This window comes from Gymnogyps californianus, chromosome 7 (genome assembly GCF_018139145.2).
Source record: "Gymnogyps californianus isolate 813 chromosome 7, ASM1813914v2, whole genome shotgun sequence".
NCBI lineage: Eukaryota > Metazoa > Chordata > Aves > Accipitriformes > Cathartidae > Gymnogyps > Gymnogyps californianus.
The window spans coordinates 3,899,022-3,914,482 of NC_059477.1; the positions used below are offsets into that span (position 1 = coordinate 3,899,022).

The 15,461-nt window shown below is 44.3% G+C and overlaps 1 long non-coding RNA gene across 3 annotated transcripts in view; it reads right to left on the minus strand.

The window, feature by feature from the left end:
* The window catches only part of LOC127018528 (uncharacterized), a 94,859-nt gene that overhangs the window by 43,395 nt on the left and 36,003 nt on the right, over positions 1-15,461 (minus strand). The gene's annotated exons all lie outside the window — the stretch shown is intronic.

Here is a 15,461-nt window from a genome sequence, read left to right on the forward strand (position 1 = left end):
CACAGCTCCAGACATTGTGGGTGTATATTTAACATGTTAATGTGTAACAGGTTTCATTCATAAGTCTCAATACATTCTGTAGCATAACACTGCCAGAGTCAGATCTGCTGTAATTAGTTGAGGCTCCACTCAGGCAGAATGACACTCAGTCTTCCTGTGAGTGTCTCTTTCTGGGGAAAGCCTTTGAAATCCACAGCAAACCGGAAAAAATGAGAAGTTCCCTCCTGTTCCTTCCAATTTCAACAAGTTGTATTTTTTTTTCCATTCATGAGCATAGAAGCTATTAATAAAATCACTGAATGAGAATGGTTAACCCCAAAAAGTGACACATATCTTATGCTTTGCAAGCCAACATGACAACAGTCAAAACAGAAATCAGCCTTTCAATACCTCAGCACATAACGCTGTCTGCAGTTTAAAAAAATATATCAAACAACATCATATCAGTTGCAGACAGATGAGTCACTAGAAAGCTTGAGACAAGCAGACCGAGTCACCTCCAGCCTGCAAACACTTCCCGTCTTTAATAAAAAGTGGTGGAGGATTCCGTCAATGAAGCGAAACGCCTGGCAGACAGATGCACGGTGCAGAGCCCTGCGCTTCTCATCCCCTCCCAGGGAAGAGGAAACCAAGGGCGAAGAGGAACAGCGGGGGAAAGGGAGAATGAGTTTCTCTCTGGCAGGCCTGCAGCTGGTAGAGCAACAAGATTTGCCCCCGAGCAAAGGAATATGAAAACCGCCCTCAAAGGAAAAACGTGGGATGAGGCACAGATATTTTGGGCTGGAGGGTAACAAAAGCTTTGGCTGGTTGGATTTCTTACTCCTGTTTCATCAAACAAACCTGACATTTTGCTTTTCCACTCCTAAAAGCATCCCTCCATCACAAGGTTTTGTGCCAGCAAGCACTAGTATCTATCAAAGCGACCACGTGTGTTACAGCAAGCAGTGCTAGAGGGCTCGCAGCAAGATTTGGGCATCTGTTTAGAGGGCTCTCTGCCCTTAGCAGGGTCAGTCTATGAATGCAAATGCCTTCTCGTCTCTCCCCCCCAGCCTCTCTGTTAGTAAACCAGCAAAAGACCCAATTACCAGGTCCTGTAGTGTCTCTAATGGAGAGCAGCGCAAAGAAGAGGGAATGTTGGTCTCCTCAGCTCAAGGGATCCCCCTTTCCTGGTGCTGGAGACCCTCCCAGGTGGGATTCATAGCACAGCCTTCCTAAGGCAGTGTGGGTCTGCCTACAGCACGAATGGCTTGAGTTAAAACCTACTCCTCTCGACTCATCAGCTTTATTTACATGGTTCCTCTGTTGACAAAATCTTCACCAGTCCTCCCCTTCCAGATTTTCAGCAGAGAAAGGAGAAATACAGACAAAATTTCTGCAGCTGAACTTCTCCAACTTAGTTCTCATTAAAAAAAAAATCAGAAAAACAACTCCCATCACTACCTCCCCTTGCACTTCTCATACCCCTCTTACAGGTTTTAAAGAAAAAGGGGCTGCACAACCTCAGACATGTCCTTTGTTGTCGAGGCTGTTAGAGCCCAGGCCCCCTCACGTCCTGCCCTTTGCTACCATCTTCCCTCAGCAGCTCTGCCCCGCAGCAGCGAGCCTGCCGTGAGATGCTTTCAGGGTGGAGCAGGTAGGGCGCAGCTCCCAGCCCCTGGAAAAACATCTCCGAAGGTCTGGCTTGCTAGTTCTCCAACAGATCCACACCCACCGCAAAGCAGCGCTCAAGGGCAACCGAGCGCTCAGCCTGTGGAGGGAGGGGGAAAGGGGTGGCTGGGCTTAAACCAGGGCAGTTTGCTGGGCAAGAAGAGAAATCAAGCACCTGCACTGCAGCCTGGTGAGCCCCTCGGAGTATCATCTGTGTGATTCTCCTAGGCAGCCATGCAGCTGAGGTATAAGCTTGAATTTCTGTTGGGCATTTGACACAAAAGTTATTTCTTTTGGACAGCTTGCTGCGGTCAGAAACAGCATTTACTGCCTTTGCTACCAGGGCAGCTGCAGAGGGAAGATGGGCAGTCTAAGAGTGCCTCTGTCTTCAGAGGCCAGCTGAGGTGCTGGACACAGGGTACAGCACGTCCGAGCAGGGGAAAAAATCCCCAGGCAGGTGACGAGTGATACACTGAGCTGGAGTGGCCTTGCCAGCCACACTAGAGTGAGTGAGAGGCAGAGCAGAGGTGAGCAGCCTGAGCAAGCGACTTTGCAGCCTGGGGAAGGAGAGGGAGAAGTTACATACGGAAAGAGGAATGTGTGTTACCTTTCATTTAAAGCTAGAGACACAGGGAAGCATTTTCTCACCCACGGATGATTCTGATTTCAAAAAAGCCAGATGCAACCACTGGATTTAAGAAAAGATATAAAAATCTGAGCACAAGCACAGGACCTCTTTTGATAAATAACACGCCAAAGGGTGGTTCAGCCCTAGCTCAGACAGGGCCCACTTGACCCTGTGCAAGTCTAATTGCCTTATATTTCTCCCGTCTGAAAAACAAAGAAGAAAGCTTTCTTATCACCCAGAGGTGAGGAGACAAGAGGAACAAAATGCAAATGAATGACAGCGAGGGATGGAGAAGAGGGTCAAATACTTGGGAAGAACAGTACAGCATCTATCTGCTCTTAATGGGAGAAATGAAGTAGCTCGACTCTGAGCAACCATAATGCTTTAAACCCAAATATTTATGAGCCCTACTTTGTTATTGCTTGCTCCCCACCCCTTTTCTTCTGATTCATCCCTTACCAAGATTAGGTGCAGTGTGCTAGCCACAGTACAGGTATACATCAAGATATAGCTCCTGAATATTGCAGAGCTTAAAACAAGCAAAGAGGGGAAGAACACGCACCAATATACTACAGAAAGCCTATGAGTTTTACAACACCATGTAACTGGAAAGCATTCATCCAGGAAAATACCTGCCTCAGATACTGTATGGTCAGTGTGTCCTTTTTTCAAGCCCGATGAACAGGAGTGAATGGCTAAGGGCTGTATCAAGGTGGCAAAGGAATTCACATCTATCTGTTGCTAATTGTAGAAATAGTATTCAAATTCAGGTGGTCAGGCTTGGGAACTTGCATCCTTTAAAATTTTTCATGTTTTAAAACATCTCTTGAAATTTTGCTGTCACTGCCGGTTTTGTACATTAGCTGGGTAGCCATCCAGGCTCCTGTTATTCAGTACATCACCCTATCTCTAAGCCAGTCCAGTGCAGGCACTTACTTTCTGTCCAAGGAAAACAGGACACTCTGACCCTCACAGTTATCGCTGATTAGCCTGACAGCCTGCTCTTGACTGACTTTCCCACACAGGACTTGTGCTTCACCACTGCCTGACCTGTCGGGTGTTCCCATCTCGGGAGTGAGAAACTTGCCTTAAACCTGGAAACAGCCTCCTACGTTACACTACAATTATTGCTCGGTCAAACTATCCCCTGGCAAAAAAATGTCTAATAAGAAAACACAGCTTCCTAACGCTTTTTAGCTACATGGGATAAAGCAGCCCAAATCAATTTCCTTTATGGACATCTGTAAAATGTTTCATTTTTGAGGACAGGATAAGTGGCTTTTTGCCATTGTTTGAGTGGAGCTGGGGAGGCTCCTCATCCCCAGCGAGGCTTCCCAACTGCCAGCTAACCATTTCCCTGCCATCTTCCAGCTGCTCGGGCTCTCAGCAGAGCGAGAAACAAAATTTAATGTGCATTCAAATCACTCTGCAGATAGTAGTTAAACTTCCTAGCATGTGGAGTTGTTATTGTTCTGCTCTTGGCTGAAAGGATTTCCCCACAAAACAGGTCCCAAACGAGTAAGGAGTGGGGTGCACAATGCTGCTCCCTTGGGGACACCTGGCCATGCAATATCACAGGGAATAGCTCTGGCTACACTCTACTCTGCAGCAGAAGACAGGGCAGAAAATTACCACGTTATCTCCTATATGCACCACTGATCCCCCTCACAATCTCAAGCATCCCCCTTTCCAACTGTTACATTCCAAAGAAAAAATATCCTTTTGTTCCCGTGAAAAGCATCACCTCAAAAAATTGTGTTTAGTCATAATATCCTAGTTTCTGGCAAAAAAAGCAAATGCTGATTTTTTTTTATCCCTAGGTGAAAAGGGGAAAAGATTCCCTGTCTTAACAGAGTCATTTGCTGTCCTTTGCAAAGGACTGCATTAAGACAGGGAATCTTCTTTGCACAGCAAAGGACTAGCCCATCCAAAACATTAGCAGTGGTGACACACACACTACTCAACACCTCTACTTTCTACTAACACAAGTACCTTGAGAGCTATAATGGTCATCTCTGTGTAATTTCAATAGCATCTGAAGAAAAATGATACGGAGGAAGAGAGGCAGGGAATGCTAATGGTGTAAAATTTTAAGTGTGGGTGCAAGTGCTTTATTAAATATTGTCCGCCAAATGCTTTAACGCTGGAGGAACTTTGCCAAGTACGAACTTGGCTCTGTGCGCTCCTTTGTCCATTTATCGGGTTTCTTTAAGCCTTATTCCAGCCCTCATTTCAAGGTATTCTGGATGCATAAGTAGGTCTAAGATAGTGATGCCTCTATTAAATATTTATGAAGTAAGGCCATTAGCATTTCAAGAAATTCGTACACTGGTCCTAATCTAGCAAAACACTTAAGCAGAATTTAACTTTTCAGTAAACACGTAGTCCCGCTGCTCCACTGCTCTGCGCAATGGTTACACTTATGCCTGTGCTAAAGATTTTACGAGGTCATTGCAAAGATACTCTGTAAGTCCCAACTTCATTTTCTGGCAGTCATGAATATAAAAATCATTACTTCTTCCTTGATCCATTGACTGTTATTTACATTAGCTGATTCCTTCCTTTCTGTAACTCCAAACCATAAAATCTCCTTGTTTGACTAGATAATGAGCTACCAGCAAGTGATGTGTATTTAAAGCATCTTCAAAGAGCCTCACAGTCAACAGGACACAAAGCTACTCTATACAATCCGCTTGCCTGTTTATGAAACTGCAAAGCAAACCAGTGTTTTTATATGCCTATTCAAGATAAAACCCATGTTGAAAAAGACCAGTCTGATAGCTTGGGTATTTTATGTATATAACAGTGACAGATATCTTGATTAAAATGAAAAGACAGTTCAGAGTTGTCCCTGCTGGGACTGGCTGGCAGAGATGTTGCCCACACAGACTGACACAAGCAGACCACAGGTAACTATAGCAAACCTGAGCCAAGGAAAAAGGAGGGATTAGAGAATGAACGGCTCAGCAATGAAAAGGCCTCCTATCTGTTAAAAGCAAATAGTTGGGTCAGATGAAATCCAGCTATTTGGCTAGAAGGTCAGATCCAACAAGACACAATTAGGGTAATTTAGCCCTGAGCACAGTCTTAGACCCACACATGGCCATGCTCAGTGGTGAGAAGGTACCGATCAGCTGCGTCCACAGGCTTCCTGGGCTCCCCATTCACCACTTCACTCACTAGCAAAGATGTCACACATGAGTTGGAACAAGCTTTTAGTCTTTCCACTCATCAGCTGCTGCTATTTACCACTGGAGTTAAGGTTTGATGCTGAGTGCATGAAGTTAGTATCCTTTTTATGCTTTTCATGCCAAAGCCTTTGGATTCCCTCTCGTTTTTCCTCCCAGGCAATAAGTAAGGCCACCACTGTTTGCTACAAGCCAGGTGTGATTCTTATGAAGTGGTTTTCAACAGCAAATTTCAAGAATTTGTAGAAACGCTTCAGGGTCAAAGAGACCTTTCTGGAGCACGAGGACCAATAGCACACAGGCCAGTGGCTCTGAGCATAGTTGAAGGCTGGCATTTCCTATAATTAATAGTATATATTTAAGAATATAATCACCCCTCACTAACCCAGAGTTCCAAGCTGGAGTGCAGTTTCACCTACTGAAACTCAAGCATCCAAGTTCGATGCACTGAGAAGTATATAGGCAGATTTACTGCCACAGAACAGGAATTGCTCTGTGTTGGGAACTGCACCAGAGTAGTTCCGAAATCCCATCTTCTCACAACTTTGGCACCTAACCATAAGTTGCAAGCAATTCCTTCCACTTGTGATTCCCAGCCCAAAAGCTTTCCTGGGAGCTTATCTTTTAAAGGCTGAAGGAGTAGTTGTATGGTCCCCTGCTTTATCTGACAGTTCAGTGCTTGGTGGCATTCACAAAGGAGTTCAGCTCATTGCTGGAGGGACTTAAACCTGCAGATCCTGCTTTGCAGGAGACTGCCCTAACACCCAGGTTTTTGCAAAGGTGGTGCTCTCTTTACCTCTGTTTCCCAGCATACCAAAGCCATGAGGGCAGGAGAAGTTAGTTGAGAATTAGCACAACTCTGTTGCTTAGTGTTTTGGGCAGTGACCTGGAAACAGAGAGGGTTTGGGCACCAGACTCTAAGCTTGCAAAGAATTTGACACTTGTAAGGGGGACTGCTCCGTTCCACCATCAACATTTTACAAGCTAGTAGCTAAAATAACCATTGGGGAAGAAGGGGGATGATGTGCTGAGTTTGACTCACCTTGAGAAGACCTGAAGCTCAAAGCTCATCTTTTGAGTGTGCTATAACCATAAGTTCTTGGGTAGGCACAAATGCCACTATTGTCCTGAGCTGTGCTAGGCATCCAGCCTGCCTCTGCATGGTCTGAGAAGATGCACTAGTTTGAACCCTGTGCATAAGAGAAACCAGAGGATAGCTAATTTATGGACGAAGGATTAAGTACTGAAATGTCTGGCTCTGTCCAGACCACAGGCATACCTAACTATGAGCAGGATTTTAGGTGGCTGGTGAAGTCAGCCTGTGTTAATCTCAGCAGCTATGCCAGCTTAAACAGCTCCCACCTTTGCCTGTCTCCCAATCACCCCCTCTGGTTTGACAGCCCAGTTGATCTCAGGGCTGCTCAGGACACAGCATTAGCTAACAGATGAGGTTAGACTTTTTCTAGGATTATTTTATAGCCTGGAGCAGTTCGCTGACCCAATTTACCATGCTGGTTTACAAAACAGACATGCCAGGCACCGGGTCAGAAACAAGCAGGTAAAGGGAGGGGACATAGGGGATGCTTTAGGCTACTGTTGCTACTTAGGAAAGGACCAGTAGATCTGCCTCTGGGATTGGGCAGCAGCTGACTGAGGATATGGGGATCCCTTTCTGGATTCAGGTGCTTTCAGTCTCCTCTGGGGCAATTCCCTCATTTTGAACTAGGGAATCACTGGCAGACAGACTTTTTAGTGTTGCTCAGTTAAGTTAGTCGTAATTAGCATTTAAACCTTCCCTGTGACAATGCCTCTGTGCCAGCCTTCTAGATGCACTTTTCCCTAAAATCCCACTAATTTGCCAGCATCACGCTGTTGATGAGTTGCTCAAAACTGAACACATGTTGCTAAGGGCCATAAACACAGTGCCTGTTACCTCCTTGCCTCAGAAAACAGTGCTTCAAGGCACTGAGCCTACCATTTAATTAACAGTTATCAGTGATGGGAATTGTATATATTGCAGAAGCAGCCAGTGTAGAAAGACCATCTGGGCAGATGTGTCAGAAAAGGGAATCTCTCATCCCTGCAGCCCATGTAGCACAGAGGTCTCTGGGTTAGGTCTCTATTGCTGTTTTAACCAACACACTTGTAATGCAAGGCTAATTCCAGGACACAAAATATTTGTGGTTTAAGGCTACAACACAGCTCTAGGTAAGCCACAAATGTTTGTGTCCCAGAGCAAGCATTTCCAGGGTGTCCAGACAATCCAGAAGAACTAATTTGATTGAGCTGTCAGGCAGATGCACAGACTCCTGTCTAGACGTACAAAGCACACGTCAGGACAGGGCAGGTGGACAGGACACACATATGAGGAGAACGTGGGTGGCAGCAGGAGATAGCGAAGGGAGCAGTGTTTGACAGCATAGCAGATGTCTCGGCTTTCCGTTTGTCTAACCAATGCCAGACAGCCTTACAGGGATTTTATTTGGCAGACAGACCTCCTCTTTGGTCTTCCTTGAGGCCACATCCTGTCACAAGCCTGCGTGCGATTTGGTATTTGCTATCGTGCTTAAGAATGCAGCAACACAAATATGGGCACATAAAGAAAACTGGATTCTAGCAGAGAAGATCATTTGGGGATAAATGCAGCTTTTAAACATTTGCCCCCAAATTATAACTTGTTTCCTTGAAGGAAAACCTATGGACACTTAACTCTCAAAAACTGGAGCCCCAGCCCCTTGTTGGGGATTCATCTCAGTCTCTTTGGGAACTAAAGTGGAAAGAGGCTATAGACACAGATGGCCAGGACATGGCAGGTTGGTTGTTCAACTGCCTCTAACTCCCAGGGGACACGGCAGTGTTGGATTTCTCAAAGGAATTAACACCAGCTCAAGTTATTCAAGGGTCTTTGACCACAGAGAGAGAAATGAGATAGCAATTAGGTTGCAACACAAGAGCACCTTTCACTCTTGCCCCAGAGTTAAGGGGGTCAAATGGTCCTAAGCAATGCTAAAAGCTCAGGCTGGGCAGATCTCAAACCACTGCTGAGCAGGATTTACCAGTCAAGATACAACTTAGCAACAAAACTTTCCTGGATTATTCCAGCAAAGTATCAATACATCCAGCTGGACATCTGCCCAGACCACAGAGTTGTTCAAACAGCCTTGCTGGAGAAGTAAGCGCCCCAGAAGTTTCCAGTCTGCTTTAACAAACTTTTGCTAAAAGCTGGAGTCTCCCAAAAGCTTTATTAAAAATTATCTCTGCACCCTGTCATTAAAAAGAGGCAACACACTGTTAGTGACCAAAGGAAACGGCAGGTCCCCCGCTAGTTAAAAAAGTAATTCCATACCTTGTTTGTAAAAATGTTCCCCTGCCAATGGAAACATAATTTTTAATAATTTTTTTAAGAGGCTGTTTTTTTAATAACCACTCTATAAAGCAAGCTGGGAATAAATTCCCATTGAAGTCAGATATAGAACTCAATATTAAAGGAAAAAAAAGAAACACACTGGGTTTAACTTGGTAAACTTTCTCTTGGTGTTCCCGGACCCCGCAGAGCGGCCTCACTGTGCTGCACTCTTTGCAATCCTTTCAGCAATTCCCCCATCTCCACTAAAACCCAGTTGCGGACATAAACTGGACATGCCAAACTCTCCAATGATGGCTTTTTGCCAGATTATCTGGACCTTCCGGCCTCTGTCCCCTTCCCCTCATTTTCCCCAGCTCTCTCTTTCTCATTTTCATCTGAAAGGAACCTAACATGAAACAAACTCCAGAGAAACAGGTACCATCCATCACAGCACTTTGGGCAGAACAGACTACAACAGAACTGCAAAGAAAAACATCTAAAAAATGCATATTTTTGCACTCTCATATCACGCAAATCTCTAAGCATGAGCACTAAAATACAGCCTGCACCTGAGAACTCTCTTTTTAAATAAAGATGATCAGGTCCAGATGGAATCGAAGAAACTTCCACCTTGCCACATGAGCAGTGCTCTCCCAAGACAGCTTAGTGCCCACATCCCTTGGGACACTAGCTCAAACTGGAGGTATGAGGAAGCCAAAGGGACAAGCTGGTTAAATTACATAAACCTATTTTGCTGGTATAAAAACAGATTTTTTAATTATTTTTGTTCTGAAAGCACTTAAAGCAGATGTTGTTTTTTCAAACCTTCCCAAGGTTTAAGAAGGTTCCCCAAGTTTTTAATGCAAATATCAAGAGTACATTCTGACTACCAGAAGACAAAAATGTTTTGATAAACAATTTTACGGGAAGTTTTACAACTTTAAAAAAATACTGTCATAAAAAATACTTTTACAGAGGTACCTTTTTGTGGAAAATTTTATTTTAAAAAGCCCATTGATTTTCACACAATTTTTTGGACCGCTGCTTACGGGATGAAAGCTGCTCCTATTTATTTATAAACAGGAATTTGTAGGCAGAAGTTTTGGAGCCCATGCAGGTGCGCACACATAAGCGCAGCCTCACCCTTGCCTTCAGCTCCACACAGCCTTGTCTGGCTGCATCTTGATGCCAGTTAGATTTTTAAACAGGGAAGAGGATTAATGTTGATGGAGTTGTAAGGACAAGGTCAGCATCACGTTAACACAGCGCAGCAGCCCATAACAAAGGAAGAGCTGCATTCGCTGATGAAATAGTGTAGATATACCTTGAGTTTTCTACTGTAAAACGCAACCTGTTAGTCGGGATGCTACACTGGTCATCAAAATAGTGAGGCAGTGGTCCTGCATTTCCATAGATGCAGAGAGAAGGGATGCAGAGCTCATGGCAGGGGCTGGAGTGCCCTCTCCATGCACCTGGGGCTCCAGGAGGAGTCATGTCTCCTTTGAAGTACGATTACAGCTGTGCAAATAATTAATTTTTGGTTCCCTGGCTGAACTTGAAAACACAGTATTTTGTTTCAGACCCATCCAAAATGATTTAAAAATTTTGAGTACACCAAAAAATAGAATTCATCCACCCCCCACCTGGGGTCAAACAAAACATCACATTCAGCCCAGAAGGAAAAAGATAAAATAATATTTTAAATGTGCATTTTTAGTCAGCGACACTACCCTCAGCATGCTACAAAAATATATGTGACAGAAGTGAAACAGCTTCATTTGAAGGGCTTGCAAATCAGCACTGCAAATACATAGCATCTTTCAGAAGGCATGAAGGATTGACACAGTGCCACCTCAGCACAGACAAGACAGGCAGTAGGTATAAAAAAATGGCTGTAGGTCTCATGCCTACTTTGCCCGGGAGCCATCCTGATGCTTTACTGCACCTTCCCTTTCCCCGTACCCCTTCCTATAGCAGCCCCAGCCACTGACAATTAGAGGACAAGACTACTTGAGGTGCCCATCTGAGAAGCCCTGAGCCAGCTTGGGATAGACACATTTCCTAACCCAAACACTTGAGTTCACATGTTCCTGGTGTGCTTGCCAGGTCCGCAGCTCAAGTGCCCCAGGGTAGACCCCTTTCCAGCCTAATTCAGCCATGACCTGCACTCAGTAAATGGGTTCCACATTTACACATAGGATAAGGCACATGAAAAACATATGGTCCTTGAAGAAGTCACTCCTGCTGGAATTGGAGTACATATCCCCTTTTGGAGAAGAGCATGGGCAAATACAGAGCTAGTGATCTCTTTCCAGAAAGGCAACGCATTTATGCATTAACATGAAGGTGTGAAAACCTCTCAAACATACTTTATTTCCACCTGTAAGATCCAGAGCTACCACCACATTTCTGCTATAGAAGAGGATCTGGACTAGCCAGACACATGCCAATTGCCCCATCCCAGCTGAGGGTACAAGAGAATTGCAGCTTGCAAGTCTCAATTGCACTGAGAGGATTCAGCATATGTAGAAGCTGGTCCAGGGCCAAGGATAGGATCCTGGCTGCACGTAAGCTTGCTTTCCTTGGAAGGCCAAGAACTGCTGATTTCAGTGGCTCCTGCCTTTTTTCCCTAGAACATAAGAGCTGGGAGGAAGGGTGCAGAGGAACATGCCTATCACCCTCCCCGTGACTGGGATTGCTCTCGTGCTACTAAAACCACTCCATCCACACACTTACTCCCTCAACTGCAGGCGACAGCTGTGAAGTTGGTTCTTGCCTGGTGTTGCCATGTGGTTCCTCCTCTCCTTCACAGGAAGGATTTGCAAAGGAGACTATATCAAGCCCCTGAAGTTTGTGGAGAGGGAAAGGCGCACATAAGCCCTGTGAATGCTAAACAGCAAAATATTAGACCCTAGAAGGCCAAATTCAGCAAGGCTGACAGTACTATGCAAAGGGGAGTACTGATCCCAACCATATGGTATTTCCAAACATGTTTGGAAAACAAAGTTTGCTACTTATGTCTTTACTACCAGTATCATCTTAAAATAATCTGGAAAGTGATTTTGGCTTATTAAAATTAACTTTCTAAGAAGTTGGCATTTATCCCCTCCCATAAAGGTAGAAGAAGCCATCAACAGCATTGCCATCACTTCCTCTACAACCACACATGAAATGCCAGTTAGGACTCGCATGGAACAGAGCAGTCAGTGCCCTGAAAGGCCTCAGCGCTTTGAGCTCGGTTTGGAGAAGCCCCTCCATGCCAGAAGAACCCCACAGAAGTCAGTGGGAGTCCATATGACTGAGATTTTCTGGCCAGATCTGGGCTTACATAGATGGGGTGGATGAAAGATGACAGAAATAACAGAGGCACTTGTGTTTACATTGCCTGACACAGCAAATGCCAGTTCTCATCCCCCAGGTACCACTATCCTGGCCTGACTGTGGCAGTGCAGCTCCTGCTATTATGAATATTAGTCTGCACATAAGTCTCCTTCAAATAGTTTGCATATAAAGTGGACCTGGCATACTTTGGCATATAAAACCGTATTTAATGAAGGACTGTTTTAAAAATGCTTGGTAGTTGCCAAGAATATTTCACCAAATCAGAATAGGCACTTGGCCAGGCTCTTACTGTTCCAGATGCATTAACATTAGGCTCCTATTCTGAGAGGCTGGATGACTCAACTGCAAAAACGCACTCCAGCCCCAGGCTCAGCACAGAGGGTGGAGGAAACAGTCCAGTCCAACATGAAGACACAGACAGAGTCAGTGGGAGCCTGTGCATTACCTTTAGTGGCCTTGGATCTGGACCTGGGTGTTTTTGTATTCCCAGCACACATTTCTCTTCCCTACCAATATCCCAGCACTGCATAAGCAGCCTGGAATAACTTCCCCAAATCTTCCTCTGCCATCTCCTCAGATTTTAGTTTGGTGATCAGAAGTCAAACCTCTCCTGTATTTTTTCCAGGTTCATTTTCCGTTTCATAGCACAGAACAGCCCCAAAAATCACATCCAATGTTCTTCAGCCCCTGCAGACTGAAGTCCAACAGTGAGAATGAGACAGTTTAATTACTTTTCTTTTAAGTCAAAGCTGCAATATTGGGAAGCACTTTTCCTCTATTAATTGTTAAATCAGATTTATAACAGGCTTCAGCTAATCGACATTTACCTACCTTGCATATGTACAACAGAATGAAAGAGTGACATTGTAAAAGTCCATAATAAAAGCTTTAGGGGCAAAACTGTTAGGAAGCTTGTGATTTAAGGTCTAGATCTGCCATCCAACTCCTGACTGCAGTTGAGGATTGAACTGAAACGGTCTTGTATTCGACAGCTTTAACAAGATATGAGAAAAAGGGCCTGAGGCAAAGATGATGGATTGGAGAAGTAGAAGGCACAAGATGGAGGATCAGTCACAGCAGAAAGGGGTCCTCTGTATTTGAAGATTGCTTGCACCCAACCAAATTCAAACTGGAATAGATTCAGTGTCCTCAGCTACCAGATTGAGGATAAAGAACAATGAAGACACAATGTGAATTGAATGGGTCAGATCCTCAGTTAACACATGTAAATCCATTTCTGGTCTGACACGATTGTGTAGCAGTAAATTATTCTAGACAGCAGTTCAGTCATTCTTCGGGCAGGAGTTATCCTGGTTTACAATGCCAGCAGACCCCCAGTCAGCAGCCACTCTGAGGCTGAATCCTGCACTGCTGAAGGGGTGCACGGCTCCTTTGCATTCAGCAGGTTTCCAGCCTTATAGCCCATGTATTACAGACTCATCGTGCCATAATCATGATATGCTACTGGAGTATACTTCACTCCTTGTACTGATACTCCAGTCAAAGTTTCACTGCAATGCACACACCCCAAAAAAGTAAGCGTGCCTGTGGTTCTTGGAAGCGTAAAGTTAAGCTTCTTAATAGCATAAAAAAACCTGAGAGACTATGCGGTGCATCATCCATGGCATTTATTAATATTAGATCACTCATGCTCATTGGCTGCTTTTCTCTTCTGAGTAGCCATCAGTAGAGATTTATTTCCTTCCAAATGATTTCTCCCTTCTTGAGTCAGAAGGGACTTATGTGAAAAAGTCATCTTTTGGAAAAATACAGTAAAAGAAAAAATCTATCCCTAAATTGCTCCTTTTCAACACAGTCTGAATTACAGTAGCTTTTAACAGAGTAGCAGAATAGCTCAACATACAAGGCTTCCTTTCTGTCACAGAAGAGGCTAAGACAGAAAGTTAAAACTTAATGTTTACATCCTTTTCTAGACAGATGGTTGTTTTTCTTCTCTAACCAAATATGTATATCTGGCCTGTCTCCAGTGCCCTGGTGGTGGTGCTGTCATACTTTACCCTGTCTCCTGAACGCCCCCCCATGCTTTTCCTAATATACCAGGCTAGACACTGTATTTTCCAAGTCCACCACTTGAGCAGTCACTGCTTAGCCTTTCAAAATCCTGGAAGCGCAAGTGACAGCATCTGAGCATTCATTACTAGCACTGTTGCATCTTCTCGTGGTTCAGATGTCTTCAGCAGTGAAACTGCTGCAGATTAATCTTCTGCAGCTCCTTCTGCTAAACAGGGTGAGAGGTGTAAACTGCCCATTTACAGCTTTCTTCATAAATCTTGTTTCTCTCAGGGCTCAGAACCTTGCTGATGAAGAACTCAAGCAAAGGGCTTTCCATTGACATCAGCAAGAGTTGGATCAGGCCTGAAACAGCTATAAACATAAGCTTTCTTTGCCTCTAACAAAACTTGTGAGCTTCTGTGCTTGGAATTTTGCACTTTTCAATCCAAGCTCGTCAGACTCTCACTCTATTTCTGGAAGCTTTCAAAAACATTCCAGGGAGCGCCTTTCTTGGACTTGCAATCGTATAATGTATCTTTACATCCAGCCACTAAAGAAGTGGAGGCAATAAATAAATAAATCTGCAAATTCTACCTTTCTTCAGCATGTCATTCATTTTTAAGTGGCTCAGACAGCAGAAAGCTATAATCACAATTACACTGTACTTTCCTGAACTGAAAGATTGTAGGTCTGATTTTTATTAGGTTGACTGAGCCATTTGCAAGGGATTTTACCTTAAGTCAGAAAATCTGCCAGCGCATGTCTGGGTTCACATTCAGTCAAAGCACCATGTTCATGTCATGTATTTTCTTGGGCCCTGTGAGCATGTCCTAAGCCTGGTGAAGTATAAAAAGGAGCCTTTCCAGAGACTTCATGGATTTTGAGTTAGGCAAAAAATACTACCATTAACATTGCTCTCTGAACATTTCTCTTCCTTCACATCAATCACAGAGAAACAGTTATTTGGCCTATGCCATCTGCAGTTCTCTAGTTGAGGTTCATCACTGCCTTCCTGACAGCTTCCTTCTAAACTAGTGGTGATTACATGAACATAATTAAGACATCATGATCCTCTAAAGCTTAATTAACACCTCTCAAAGTAACAGCTCCACCACAGATCCCAAATCAAGGGGAACTTCATTTCAAGCACCCAAGTGAGTTTGGGCTGGTCTCCAAAGAGCTGATCCATGCACAGTATTATCTATTTCCATCAGGCAAGAATCAACTGAAGTTACAGCTAATGCAACATTTTCCTAGGGAATCCCCTATATCCTTCCCCCACAACCACAAAGGATGA